Raw genomic sequence first — 14,485 nt, 5'->3', positions numbered from 1 at the left:
ATTTAGTTTTTGTTTTGTGTTGTGGTTAAGGTTGAACCCAGAGCTTTGCACCTACCAGGTGAGCACTGTAGCACTGCGCTATGCCCCAGCACCAGTATCCTGGATGGAGATGAGCTTTCAAGCTAAAAGTAATGGTATAGGGCTGGTGAGATGGCTCAGTGGTCTAAAGCACCTACTTAGAACAAGCTCAGCAAAGCACAGGGACCACAGTTCAATCCTCCAGCACCACATGCCAGCCAGCCCCGCCCCCTGGTGGGCTGAGCTGGCCGCGCACGCGCGCGCGCACACACACACACACACACACACACACACATAAATAAATAATTTAAAAAAAATAAAAAAATAAAAAAATGAAAGTAATGGTATAATAATAGTAATAATAATAATAATAATAAATCATAAGATGGGAGACCTGGCTATGATAAAATATATGATCAATAAAAGTCCCCAAATTAAAGGTACACAGCACCAGGAAAAATGACTCCATAGAAAGTATATCATTACTGTACAAAGCACATAATCTGCAAAAAAAAAAAATACTTTAAGACCCTCAAGGGCCGGGGAGATAGCTCAGTAGAATAAGCGTTTGCCTGGCAAGTGCAGGGTCCTGAGTTCAATACCCAGTACTGCAAAAAAAAAAAAAAAAGACCCCCAAAACATGAAGGAGAAAACCATGTGACACCAGCTCACAAGCGAGCAAATATAAACCATCCATCCCCAAAAAACATCTATAGCTTTGATCATAATTTTTAAAAATGTATTTTTTTTCTGTATTTAGATCTGGCTCTGTAGTACAATGGATAGCACATTGGACTTACGTATTTAGGATAGGGTATACGGGGTCTCACTACACGGACTGGACTTGTAGTGATTCTCCTGTTTTCAGCCTCCCAAGTGCTGGGATTACAGACGCATGCCACCACACCCAGTCTCCATTACTGGCTCGGTGCACCCTGCAGGTGGGGCCAGCACCACAGGCCAGGGATCAAACCCTGGCCACTGTGCTCTGCCTAAGCAGGAGCTTAAAAAATGTATTTTGCCGTATAAGAGATTGAACCAAGGGCCTTCACGCTGACCTACATCCCCTGCCCCTCTCTTTGTTTTTTATTTTGAGACAATGTCTTGCTAGGTCACTAAATTGCCCAGGCTGGGCCAGAACTTGCCATCCTCTTGCCTTACCTTTCCAGAGTGCTAGGATTACAGGTGTATAATACCACATCCATGTGCAGGCAGTGGAGGCTTCCAGTGAGAGCTGGAAAGCAGAGCCACGGCCCAGGCTCTGCAGCCAGTGGTAAATGGGACAGCCTTGGAGCCCAGCCTGCCCTGTAGCCAGGTAATCCCCCACTGGGGATTTCAAACTAAGGACCCACACACCCAGAACAAATGTGGATGTAAGAATGGGTAAATCAAAGCCACAAACAGAAAATCCTCCCCACACAAAGCTATTCACTGCAGTGGCATTTACAAAGGAAGCACCCCTAATATTTAACAATGAAAGAGTTCCTTAAAAACAGTGGCATACAAGGGCTGACGAGATAGCTCAGCAGTCTAAAGCACCTGCTTAGGCAAGCTTAGACAAGCAAGACTTTGGTTCAATCTCCAGTACCACATGCCACGCCAGCCCCTCCCCCAGGGCAGGATAACCCAGCCACAAAAAAAAAAAAAAAAAAAAAAAAAAGATAAAACAGTGGCATATTTGTAAAGGAAGACATAAAAAGTGAATTTTAAAAGATGTTTTAGGGCTGGGGAGATAGCTAAGCGGCTTAAGCACCTGCCTAGCAAGCACAAGGTCCTGAGTTCAATCTTTGGTACCACCAAAAAAAAAAAAAAAAAAGATGTTTTAAATAAACAGGGAGGATGAGTGGTAAGATAGCTCAGCAGACTAAGTGCCTGCTCAGACACGCACAGGGACTGGGGTTCAATCCCCAGTACCACATGCTGTACCGACCCTGCCCCCTGGTGCACTGAGCTGGCAACCAAGTCTGGGCGTGGTGACGCTCGCCTGTAATCCCAGCACTGGGGAGGCTGAAAACAGGAGGACCACTGAGTCCAAGCTACATAGTGAGACCCTGTACTAACTAAATAAATAAATAAACAAACAGGGATAAGGCCATACTGTGATGTCATATGGCTTAAGAATGGAGGCACACGTGAGGCATCTGGCACGAGGCGCACCTGTGACGCTGGTGCACCATCAGGGCTCACAGATGTGGACAGAAACATCTCTGCAGCTAAGAACAGCTTTGAAATATGTCAAAACTCATGAAGTCCAGAGGTGCACTTCAGTCTACACTGATTTACTTCAATAAAGCTAAACCCAAGGGCAGAATGCAGACTGCAAATACCAACCACAACTATGCCAAAAAAGGTAAAGCTGGAAGAAAATACCCCAAAATGTGAACAGCAGTTTTCTTGGTTGGTGGAGACCTGGGTGATTTTGTTCTGCATGTTTCCTACTAGAAGCCCCCTCTGTGTTGAAAATGAGAGAAGGTATAATTTTATTTCATTACCAGACCTAACGTAGTCACTTCTTTTAAGAACCTCAAGGCCAGATCCCCACCATGGGGTTTCAGATTCTGGGGCCCCTCCTCCTGGCCCTGTCTGCCTGGGCTGATTGTCCTCTGCTGGAGCACAGGTCCCACTGGCCAAAGCCTCTGCCTTGTGCAGACGGCTCATCAGCTCCTAGACATCCCCTCCCTGTCACAGGCAGTCCTGCCCGTGAACCCCACCCAGGCCTGGCCCAGAGCCTCAAGGGAGGGCTGGCTCCCAGCCCATGAAGTCCCATAAGGAATGAGGTGGTTGGGGACACTGGAGGCCACGCAGCCTGGCCCCAGAGGACACCCTGAACAAGAGGCACAGGATGCAACAAGGGAGGGAAATCCAGCATCTGAAGAGCCTCAGGAAGCTGAGGTGGGAGGATTGCAAGCTCCAGCCCAGCTGGCCAACTCAGCAAGACCTGTCTCAAAATCAAAAGTAAAGAGGGGGCTGGGGTGTGGCTTAGTATGAAGTAGGTTCAACCCCTACTAGCAAAAAAAGTAAAGAAAGAAAAAAAAAAAAAAAGAAAGAAAGGGAAAAGCCCATCTCCCAGGAATCCCCTTATGGCTGCCTCAGTCTCCCCAGGGGCTGGAGGATGATGTGCTGCATGAGGATGGGGAGAACAGCCTGACCTTCGAGGACTGGCAAAGAAAAGTAATGAGTATTGGTGAGGAAGTGGTGAGCTGAGACACCTCGGGGCAGTGGGGACATCGGGGACAACAACTCTTTACTTCCTCCATAAGCACTGTCTAAGTCCAGGGACGTGGCGTGTCCTACAGGCAATTCTAGCAGTGCCAAGGGGCCTGTGGTCATGGGGCCCTACAAGATGGGGACCGCAGAGACATAGGAGTGCTCTGTGAGCAGAGGAGATGGCCATGCACCCCTGTTACTTCCACCTAAACCCTCCTAGAATGGGAGCCATGACTATCCTGGGGACCTCTTCTTGGGACCCCATCCAGTTTCTGAGTCCATGGGCCATCCTGCAGCCCCTGGAGAGGTGAGACATGGCAGGCTGGGGCTCTGAGGACCTCCTGGCACCAGCCCCAGCCCCACCACCCACCCACGTGGTGATGCAAATGGGATCTGGACAGGAAGGAACTCATGCAAGCCAGGCGGGGCCGCTGCTGCTGGGAAGCCAAGGCAGCCAGCCCCATGGGGGTGCTGGGCCAGGGCCACCCCTCCCCAGGTGTCTGGCACAGATGCCCCCTCCAGCTTCTGGCTGGAGCATGCAGCAGGCTTCTGGGGTTCCCAGGACAGGGGAGGAGGAGGAACGCCCTGTCCCCCACAAAGCATCTGAGGACAGCTGAGCTGTGGGACTAAGGTCAGGGCTTCCTGGCAAAGATTTGCCCAAGCCCAGATGGAGGCACAAGTACCTCATCCAGGTGGAGAACAGAAGCCATGTCTAGTGCCACCTGGTCTTTCTGAAGAGCCTAGCCTCTCCACCCAGCTGTCACTTGGACCTGTCTCTCCAGAGTCTCACCAGACAGAGGCCACGTCTAGAGGTGTCCCACCCTCATGAGCTAGGTAATTCCAGATAACTCCCAGCCCCACAGACAGGACACTGAGACCCACCCTGCCCACCTCCAAAGCTAAGCTCCAGGAAGGGGGCAGCCAGACCCCACTGAGTCCCCCGCTGGGAGACAAGACAATGTCACCTAGAAGCACAGGCATACATAGCACTTCCCACCCCAGCTCCTTTCCACCCTCTTCAGCCCCAGGGCCCTCGACAGGCTCCCTCAAGAGAACTGAACATGGGTGTCCAGTGCCTGAGAGGTAGCTGCAGCTTTTCTGCCAAGTGAGGTGTAACCCACAGGGCCAAAGCCAGCCCAGTTCCTGCAGCCACCAGGCCTTGGACAGACTGGCCAGTTCAGGCCCAGTCCTCCCTTCCAAATCACCTCAACCATGCTGCCCATCACCAAGGTGACCAGGGTGGGGCTGCAGGCACAGTGAGCTATAGGGTCAGCTCCTCTGCAGGTGGACCATGGTAGAGGGGGCCACATGGTTGCCACTGCATTCTCAGGCCCTGGACCCAGCTCCAGAGGGCAGTGGGTGGTAGGTAAGAGTGGTGTTGGTCTCCTTTTTGTCTTCAGTGTCGCCTGGGAAATAAAAGGTCACCAGTACCCGGAAACCTAAGCAAGGAGCCTGGAGCTGGGGAACTCGGAGGACCCCAACGGAGACATGCACATTCCCACTCCTCACACTGGTGCCTTACACACACAGGCACCCACATGGACACAAACGTGCATGCCCCACAGCCATACGTGCAACCATGTCTTCACATACTTGTGCTCAAACACACGCAAGTATGTCTACCCTGGCACCACCCATTCATGTGCTCATATATAAATTCAGTACACACTTGCACACACACAAGCACATACACATCCTCCTGTGTGTGCACCTCTTACAAAGAGAGCCACGTGTTCACATGCGCACATCTTCCTCACACTGACCCCATCACCACCATCCTGAAGCACACACAGGCTCACAGGGGAGCACCAGCCCTCACTATGCAGGGACCCCCACGGGGCTCCCCAGAACTCTCCTAAGACCCTGAAACCTACCTGGCTTGCCCCTCAACAAGTTGTACTGAAATCAACACCCAGGCACCAGGGAGGCCCAGGAAGAAATTAAGTCTTGCCAGCATGACCATTGCTGGCAACAAGCCTGTTCTAACATACAACAAGCCCTCAGCACCCCCTTCTCTCCCAGGCAACCTAGGGTCTGCCCCAAGGTTGGCCTCAAGAGGTGTGGGAGACCAGGATGACCCCGAGCCCCATGCATCCTGTGCCCATGGTAAAAATCCCGCAGCTGACAGCTGGCTGAGGTAGGAGGTTGAGGTCCCATGGGGTCCTCACTGCTCTGTCCCTAGGGCTGGTTCCTGTGCCACACAGATTGCCCTCCCTGCACAGACATCAGCCCACCTCGGCCCCAGCTTCAGCCCCCTGACATGCTTCCCTTGACTCCTAGTCACCATGGGACCCAGCCCTGATACCACCCAATACCGGCAAGGCAAAGGGGCTGTGAGGCTCGGCTCTGCACCCAGGAAACCCACAGGTCCCCAGTTAGATCAGATTGCATTGTGACTGGAATTATTTTTATTTGGGACTTCTGGGCTGCCAGTCGAGGGAGGAAAACAACTCATCAGATCTAGCTCCTGAGCAGAGGAACCTAGTGCTGTGCCCACCAAGGGGCTCATGAGCGGAGAGAGGTGGCTAAGGCCTCAGAAGCCTTGGAGCCACAGAATAGCTGGGGCAGGGTCCAGGCCAGGTGTAGTTGCAGTTGTAGGCAACTCTGTGCCTGTGACCTACCTGGCAGGGGCAGGTCAAATGGAACTAGCACAGGCTGAGAGCTGGCACCCACCCAGCTGAGTACCCCCAGGGGCCAGGACTGGCCTCTTAGGAATGGCTGCTTGGCTCTGATTCCAGTTAACTTCCTGGGTGATCAAGACACCTGCATCCAGTGCTGTGCTTGTCACTGCTTAGAACCCTGGGTTCTGGAGGAGAGACAGGGGACAAATCTCTGCAGCTATAAATATGCCCACCAACAGTTCAGGTTGCACAAAGCTATAGAGTCAACTTGGCACACCCTGCCGTACCCATCACCAGGCAGGACAAGGCTGCTGGGAAACCCACAAGCAACGAGGCTGGGAGACATAGGTATTTGACAAGAGCTATCCAGGGTGTATCAGGGCTTTAGAGAGCAACAAGAAGGTTCGGGCGGCATTCACAAAGGGGACTCCACAAGGCCACCAAGCTCCTGGAATGGGGCTCACTGTCTCTGGCCATCAGGAGACTGGACCTCACCTGGTGCTTCCAGGAAAGACAGGCTCAGAAAAGGTCACCCATGGAGGACATGGGATGCGGAGCTCCAGGGAGATCCTCCTCAGGGCCCATGAATGTGAAACCACATCCCAAGGCCATGGCCTACCTGTACACACACATCAAATGGTACAGGGCACGTGTGACAAGAGACCATGTGACCTGCTGAGGGGACAGCACACAGAATGGCTGACTTCAGACAGGAAGCAAATCTGAGGGCTCCAAGACTGGAGCAGCCAGGGATGGGAGTGATGGCTAATGGGTATGGACAAAATGCTCCAAAATTGGCAAAGGTTATGGCTGTAAAAATCTATGAATCCTCTACGCTAACTGGAGGGACTTCAGGGTATGCAAGCTTAATCTCAGTGTGGGTAAGGGAGCGGGGAGGGAGGCCTCACCTCGGTGCTTCCAGCAGCACCTCATGGAAGGGCCCAACTCCAGACAGAGCCAAAGGCTCAGCTGCCAAGGAGCAGATGGGTCATCACCAGGACTGGCAGTGCAGTGGCCCAGGAGCGATGCAGGGTCGCAGCCAAGGGGCTGCCAGGGCTGGGTGCACTGTCACATGGATGAGTCCAGTTGCAGCAAATCCACTAAGATGCCAGCACCTGTGCCAGGGGCTGTGTTCAGCTTAGAACCCTGGGAGTTCCAGTGGGAAGCCGGGAGCTCAAGAAAAGACTGCTTGGGCCAGGACCACAGGCCAGTGATGGCTCCAGGCAGCAAACAGAGCAGAAACCTAATGGGACAGGAGCCCCAAAGCTGCCACATGCCTTTACCAAGTGATAGCCCACCAGATGTGTCCTGGCCTGGCCATGGGCTGATAGGTCACCCTGAACAGGAACAACTGGGTACAAGAACTACAGGATCCTTGCTAAGGGAAACCCCAGGTCCCTTGTTCACAATGTGAAGAACGTCGAGCCAACAGGGTAGAGTGGGAAGCTGGAGGGGCTCAACTGTGTGCAGCACTTCATAGAGGACCCTCCCTCCTCACGGTTTTGCTGGTCTCTAAGAGTGGTCTGAGGGCACAGCTGTGGGACCAGACACCCCATCCCTAAGCTGGCTACAGGCAGGTCCTTTCCACCTTGAGCTCGAGGCCAGCTGCCCAAGGCTGTCTGATGCCAGGTGCCCAAGCAAGAGACCAGGAAGGACTCCCTGGTAACCTAGGCCAGTGGGTGGAGCTGGGCTCCATTCCCTGAGCAGAGAGAAGGCAGGATCACCTTTTCATCTTCAGGGGGTGGGGCCAGAACAGGCATGGCCACCCCCCAGGGGTGACCTTAGGACTGAGCGGCTTGCAACCTAACCTCAGTCACCTATAACGGGTGACCGACCCCTGATGCCCAGAACTGCCTCCTGCACATGCCTGGCACACTCTCATATGGCCATGTCCACTGGCAACATCCTTGCTAGAGCAGAGGCCCACAGTTTCCCTCCCCACCCCAGAGTGGCCTGCATCTTCCCAGAAAGCCCCATGCACCCTACCAGGTCCGGTGGCTGCTCCCACGTAGCTCCAACTGCAGCGCTGCCCAAGGTAACCCCCACCCACCTTTGGGCCTGCCACAGAAAGGCAAGGGACGCTGTGTGACACTGCCTATGGTGACATTCTCAGGCAACCATCCACCCAGACAGGCGGCCTGGGAACTGGCTGTGGCCCGCGTCCGCTGCCCTCATTTCCTCTGTCAGCTTCCTCTGTGGGGGGTGGGGAGGCTGTGGACGCTCTCCTATGGCCACTGGCTCCTCTGTGACTTCCAGGCAGAGCCAGCCAACGGGTCTAGAAACCAATAGTCCACAGGGACAGCACAGGAGTCTCCCCTGAGCTGAGCCCCCTCTGAGCCCCCTTTGTCCTGGCCAGCTGGAGAGAAGACAGCAAAGCCCAGTGGCCCTGGACAGAAAGCCAGGGTTCCTGGCACTGGTCTGCATCAGACTATCCAGGATGAGGTCAAGTTGGCTTCCCCATGCCCAGCTTTAGCCCCAAGATGCCCAAGACAACAAGAGAGGGGCAGCAGGAGACTTGGTTGGGACACATGGCCAGGGACAACCCTACCTGCCTTGTCCCTCTAGCCCACCTCACCTCCAGGGACCAGGCCAGTAACCTCTGCTGCACACTGCTCCACACGGGTCTGGGGAGCTGCCACCAGTCCACACCCTTCATGGCACAGTCCAGTGAGCTAGTGGGCTCCGAGGCCAAAATGCACCCTGGAGCCCAAGTAAGGCCCTCACCTTACTCCAAGGATATCACACCCAGGAGTCCTGTCACCTGCCCATAGTCGCTGAAGCAGGAGAAGCCACCAACTCTGGCCCTAGAAACTGTGTTCTGAAGACCAGAAGTCTGAGACTGAGGCACAGGCAGGCCTGTGCTCACCCTAGTGTTTCAGGGAAAGGTCCTTTCTCGAGTTCCAGGTGTCCCCTGACTTATAGATGTATCATTGTAGTCTCCACCTCCCTTTTCATACAGCAATTATTTTACTTTTCTTGTTGCTCAGACAAAATACCCAACACCCAAGGTGAAAGTGGGAAAGGTTTATTTAGCTCACAACTTGCAGAGGTTTCAGTTCATAATTGGCTGGCTCCAAGGCAGGGTGGCTTGGCAGGCAGGCATCACAGAAGAGAAACAGTTCATGGTAGGCGGAAGGTAGCAAAGCAACAAGGGACAAGACAAGCCTCTTTGTGCCCCTCTGTTGTATCCAGGCTGCCAGAACTGGGGCAGTGCCAAACCACTCAGGGGACTGATTTAGTAATCACCCACCCTTAATCCTAGCATTGCACCATGAATCAGTCACACACTCTAGACCACGCCACCTCTGAAAAACCTCACCTATGATTGCATGAGGCTTTGGGGGACATCTGGACACAAGCCACACGAGTCATCTTCTGGTGTGTCTCTGTGTCTGCCTTACACGGACACCAGCCACTGAATTTAGGGTTCCCCCTTCTTTAGTATGACTTCATCTTAACTAATTACATCTTCAAAGGTCCTATTTCCACTGGACAGAGGTGTGAACCTGTAATCCCAATCCTCTGGGAGACTGAGGCAGAAAGATCTTGAATTTGATTGATTGATTGATTGATTGATTGATTGATTGATTGATTTTGTAGTACTGGGGATTGAACTCAGGACCCTGTGCTTGCCAGGCAAGAGCTTATTCTACTGAGCTATCTCCCCAGCCCAAGATCTTGAATTTGAGTCCCCCCTAGACAGCCTAGTGATGCACTTTCCCCAAATAAACAACAAAAAGTGCTGGAGATGAGTGCAAAGGTCCTGTGTTCAATCTCCAGCGCCACAAAATAAAAAGACCCTGATTCCAAATAAAGGCCAACACTGAAGTTCTGGGTAGGTATGAATCTAGGTGTCACCATTCAAGCCAGCACAAACCACAGAGCCTCTTAGGTAGGACCTGGGGCACAGGGAGGAGCCATCATATCCAAGGGAGCAGGCTTCTCTGGCCACAGGTGAGAGACAAGGATGTGAGGGGTCCTCATTCCCTCCGGGACAGCACTGCAAGCTGAAGCTGCCAAGCCCACTGGACAGAGAGATGCCAAAACTCAAGACGCTTGTTTGTGGTCACAGTAGGGCCAGGGCCAGGCTGTACTCTTTCAAGGAGAAGAGCAAAGGCTAGGGACAGGGCAGGCATGGAGGGGGTTCTGTGCAAGGTGGCACTTGGGGGACCAACATGTTCCAAAAGGCACAACAAAGACAGAGCCGCCCAGCCAGCTCCAGGGACTCAAGCCTGCCAAAGCTGGGCCACCAACGTGCCCAGTTCAAAGTCACCCAGGCCCCGGGGAAGATCTTCCCTTGGGGAGAACTAGGTCCCAAAACAGCCCCAAGTATGGGTCCTGATTAACCGAAGTTGTTGCAGGCACAGACAGTGGATGCCGCAGTCCAGAGAGGGAGAGGGTGGCACCAAGAGGGGGCCCAGCGGGGCGACTGCACACTTGGAAGAGCAGGCCCTGTGCCCACACGTCACACAAGTGGATGTGTACGGGAATGTGCATGTACAGACGCATGTGAGTGTGTCGTACTGGGCTGTGTGAGCCACCTGCACTGCATGTGCATGTGTGTGTGAACCCAAGTGCCTCCTGTGCAGCCATGGAGTTTGAGGAAGGCTGGAGGAGGGCAGGAGCCCCAGGTGGTGGGCGAGAAGCAGCCCTGCTGAGAGAGGAGCATGGCCTGGCTTTCCAGAGTATGCTAGGAGGCTGCGACTCACACTCAAGGCATCCCTGGTGTCAAGAGCTGGCCGGCAGGGGCGCCTGCTCTGAGATCAGGCTTCTCCAAGGACCCCCCAAGCCTGCCCTGTGTCCTCAGGGCCCATGGGAGGGGCTGTCAGAAGGCAGGGCCTGGACAGCCTGGGCTTTAGCCAGGCCCCATGCTCTCAGGCTATGTGAAAGGGCATGCCAGAAGCTTCTGGTTTTCATAGAACAGCTGTATCCCTAAGCCAGAAAGCAAGACTCCTGGGGAACACCCTGGCCCCAGTCTCCCTGAGTATATGTCTCCTTCTCCCTGTTGAACCAGACCTGGCTGGGCGTGCATGGCCTCCTCTGCCTCACAGTCACTGTGGGCCCCAAATGTGCCCAGCGTACATACAAAGGAAGGAGCCACCATCCTGGGGGTCATGAAGTGCTCACCAAGTAACTTCTACGTGGGGTGAGGACGTGGGCAGGGGACAGGACAGGAGCCAGAGACTGGACCTGTAGAGGAGCAGCTGCATCCTCTGTGAACTGCCACCAACTCTGAGTACCACTGCCTGTCCATGGTGACACCTATCCCAAAACCAAGGGAGCCACACACCACCAACCTCTCCAGCACAGGCACCACTGCAATTTCCACCTCTCAGATAAGGACACAGAAGTACAAAAGGAGCGGAAGGTGCTAGAGAGCAGGAGTGGGGCAGGGAGCCAGCAGGCAAACTCAGCCTCTCAAGGTGCAGGACAGCCTGAGCCCCCACACCTCCACTGTGCCCAGGATCACTCCAGACCCAGGACCTGAAGCCACAGAGGGAGGGTCACACCAGTCAATTTGAGGCTGGGAGGAAGGAATCCAGCCCTAGTCAGAACACTCAGAAGAGATAAGCCCCACTCCCTCCCAGCCCAGCCACCTGGTTCTCTAGGAGGCCACCCATCAACCTGAATTTCTCAGCTTCAACACACCCTGCCCACTTGGTCTCCTCAGGTGAAGTTTACTGGTGCAGAGCTGAGCTCAGAGAAGCTGGGTAACTGGCCTGCTGCAGAGAGGCCACTGGGTCACAACTGCCAAGAAATCTGCCATAGTCACCTTTGCCCTGTGTGCCAGAGAGCCAGTGGCAGAACCAGGCCTCAGAGGAGGCAGCGCTCCTGGGGATCACCTGAGTGGTCTGCACTGCCCAGAAGTGGATAGCTAGGCCTGGCCCCTAATACTGCATTCTGCCCAGTATGGCTGCTGGTGGTAGTGGGCAGCCCCATCCTTGGACCTATCGCGTCCACCCATGTGATCATGACGGCTCTACTCTCTGGGAGACCATCAAGTCCTGTCACAGGAGAACACTGTACATGGGCACAGCACACAGCCTGGGAGACAGGACCCTGTGCCTACACCAGGGCCTTCAGAGCAATCCCATAAACAAGCCACCACCATAGACAGCATGTCCCCCTCCGGGGGTCAGCAGCCCCAGTAGGAAGCCAGAGCTATACAAGATCCAGAAGGAGATTTCTCTCTCCACTTGGGATGGGAAGGCCAGCAGGCCACTGTGCAGAGGTGAGCCGCAGTACCCAGGCTGTGTCCCATGCAGGCGACAAACCTCCACACCCCTCCCACTTCCACGCCCCTTCCGTCTCTAAGTTTCCACACCTCTCCACATCCACCTACCTCTGTGTGCCTCTACCTTAGGACCTTCCACCTCTATCAACCCCCGTAGCTCTCCCCACCCACCCTTGAGGGGCCCTGCTCCACTTGCCTCCACACCTGCCCTCACCTCACGCACCTCCACACACGCGTGACTCTGCGTACCTCTCACCTCCACACCTGCACCCGCTCCACACCTCCACACCTCTGTACCTCCACAACACTGGTCCTGACATGCAGCAGGTACTCCCCAAGCATTGCACCTCTGCCTAGGCCTCACTGCAGCCACCATTATCCTATCTTACAGATGGGAAAATGGAGGCCTAGAGAGGCAAAGATGGACAAAGGAACTTCATGGGGTCAGCGGCCTCTGAATACTGGGTTAAGTCATTGGGGGAAGGGAGGGAGTCTCAGCTCTCCTGTCTAACGCACATAGGGACTGATGAAGCCCCCGAGGCCCCACCATGTGACCCCAGGGGCTCCCTCCTCCCACCATCACCACCTTCCTGGCTGAGAGCCACAGCACCCACCTGAGCACACAGCTCTGGCCCGAGGCCTCCCCAGGCCTCCACACAACTCCTTTCTCCCCTAGGTCATCTAGACACAATGTAATTACACTGATCACAGCTGTCTGCACACATGTGCAAGAGCAGCAAAGAGCTGCTCATCCTTACGGTGGGGGAAGGGCCTCTCCTGCCCTGGACAGCCCTATCCAGGGGCCCCAGAAGAGCCAGCCTAAGCCCAGGCTCAGTGGAGAGCAGAGGCCAGGACTGGGCGGAAGAATCCTCCCTCCTGGGGTCAGACTTGCTGGTACCCATCTCCCACTCCACCAACAGTTCCAAGACCATCCATCCTCAGTCTGGACTTGCCTCCCAGCAGGAAGGACCAAGCACATTGGTCACTGCCTCGCAGGGGCACTTCCCCACTATGCTGATACTTGGCCCCTGTGGTGGTCAAAGACTGGTGCGGCTCAGCACGGGCCCCTCCATCCCAGCTCTGGGCCTGGCCAAGCACTGCCACTGCCACTGGGTCCTTGGCCTTCCACTGATGGTTGCACAGTTATCCCCAAGCCCTTTAAGTCACCCCAGGAAGTCATTTTCTCAGCAAGTGACACCCATAGGTGCCAGCCAAGCAAACAGAACTCCTGTTGGCTATCCTCCTCCAGGAGCAAATGCCTTCAGACGGGGCTCTGCCCAGGGGCCCTACGCATCAGCATGCATGCTGGCCCACTCCAGGGAGGGAGACCCAGGAGAGTTGTCACGTGTGCACCAGGCTTTGTTTAGGCTGCACCGGCCCTGTGCCAAAGCCCCAGGGACATGTGGGTGGGATGCTGGGCTCCTAGGTAGGAGTTTAATCCCCCACTCAGGCCAAGCAGGGATAAGCACTGGAGAAGGCAGAGGAAAGAAAGCCTACCCCTCCAGCAATACCTAGGGCCTCCAGCTGACCCAGCCGCTCTGCCCTCTCAAACTGCCCACAGCAGCCATGAGGCCGGGGTAAACATGCCACCACCAGGCCCGCTGCTGTGCTGGGTAAGGGGCCTGGCCTGGGTCCTGTGAGCTAGCTTGACAGCACCCTGTCAGCCTTACCTGCCTGCTGGGGTACCAACAACTGAGGCCCATCGCCAGGCCCCTACCAGGTGGGCTCTGTCCTGGGGACCAGCCCTGGCTCCCACTTCCCCCACAGGCTGCTGGGGGCTGGGCAGGGATCCCTGGAAACAGCTCCAGACCTGGAAGGGAGCCTCCCACACAAGGCCGTGGGCACCAAGAGGCCCCAGCAGGACTGGGCCCCAGCCGGCAGACATCCCTTCCCTTCCCCAAAGGCTGGAGTCCTGGCAACCTCCTCTGCTGCGCACCTGGGGCCAACATAGGCCCTGGGAGCCTCTGATACCGGTGCTAAAAGGCATCCCAGAGACGCAGGGGACCAGGGCAGTTGCCTGTGGGCAGCTAGGGGCTCAGATGTACCTGGTCAGGGCCCCAACGCCTGCGCACCTCTGAAGAACTTAGGGGGTCTTGCTATGCTGTCTTCCTCTGCATCGGCTCAGGGTGGAGGAAGGGTTAATTTCCATGCAAAATGGGAATCCGCGCTGGGCGGTAGCAGCTTGTCCGCAGTGGGGGGACGGGGCGGGGGTCAGCTGCTGCGGGGAGCTGGCCAGGGGCTCCTGCGGACTCACCAGGGTCGAAGTGCGAGCTGAAGGCGAAGCTTGGGTTGAAGAAGGAGGACGACATGACCAGGGCCAGCAGCACGGCGGGCATCCCGGGCAGGCGCTGCCTCAGAGCGCCCGCGGCCCCGGCCGGCGCCGCGGCATCGCCCAGCGGCCGCC

The 14,485-nt window shown here is 55.4% G+C and overlaps 1 protein-coding gene across 2 annotated transcripts in view; it reads right to left on the bottom strand.

Annotated features, from left to right (window-relative positions):
* Positions 1 to 7,925, bottom strand: part of Aatk (apoptosis associated tyrosine kinase) — a 30,105-nt gene extending 22,180 nt beyond the window's left edge. For both annotated transcript variants that reach the window (XM_023699335.1, XM_023699336.1), the window contains exon 1: positions 7,833 to 7,925. The gene's annotated coding sequence lies outside the window, so the exon portion shown is untranslated. The remainder of the gene's footprint in view (positions 1 to 7,832) is intronic.
* Between the last annotated feature and the right edge of the window lie 6,560 nt (positions 7,926 to 14,485).

Source organism: Octodon degus, unplaced genomic scaffold (assembly GCF_000260255.1).
Source record: "Octodon degus isolate 3935 unplaced genomic scaffold, OctDeg1.0 scaffold00112, whole genome shotgun sequence".
Lineage (NCBI taxonomy): Eukaryota > Metazoa > Chordata > Mammalia > Rodentia > Octodontidae > Octodon > Octodon degus.
This window is presented reverse-complemented; position numbering and strand designations above follow the sequence as displayed.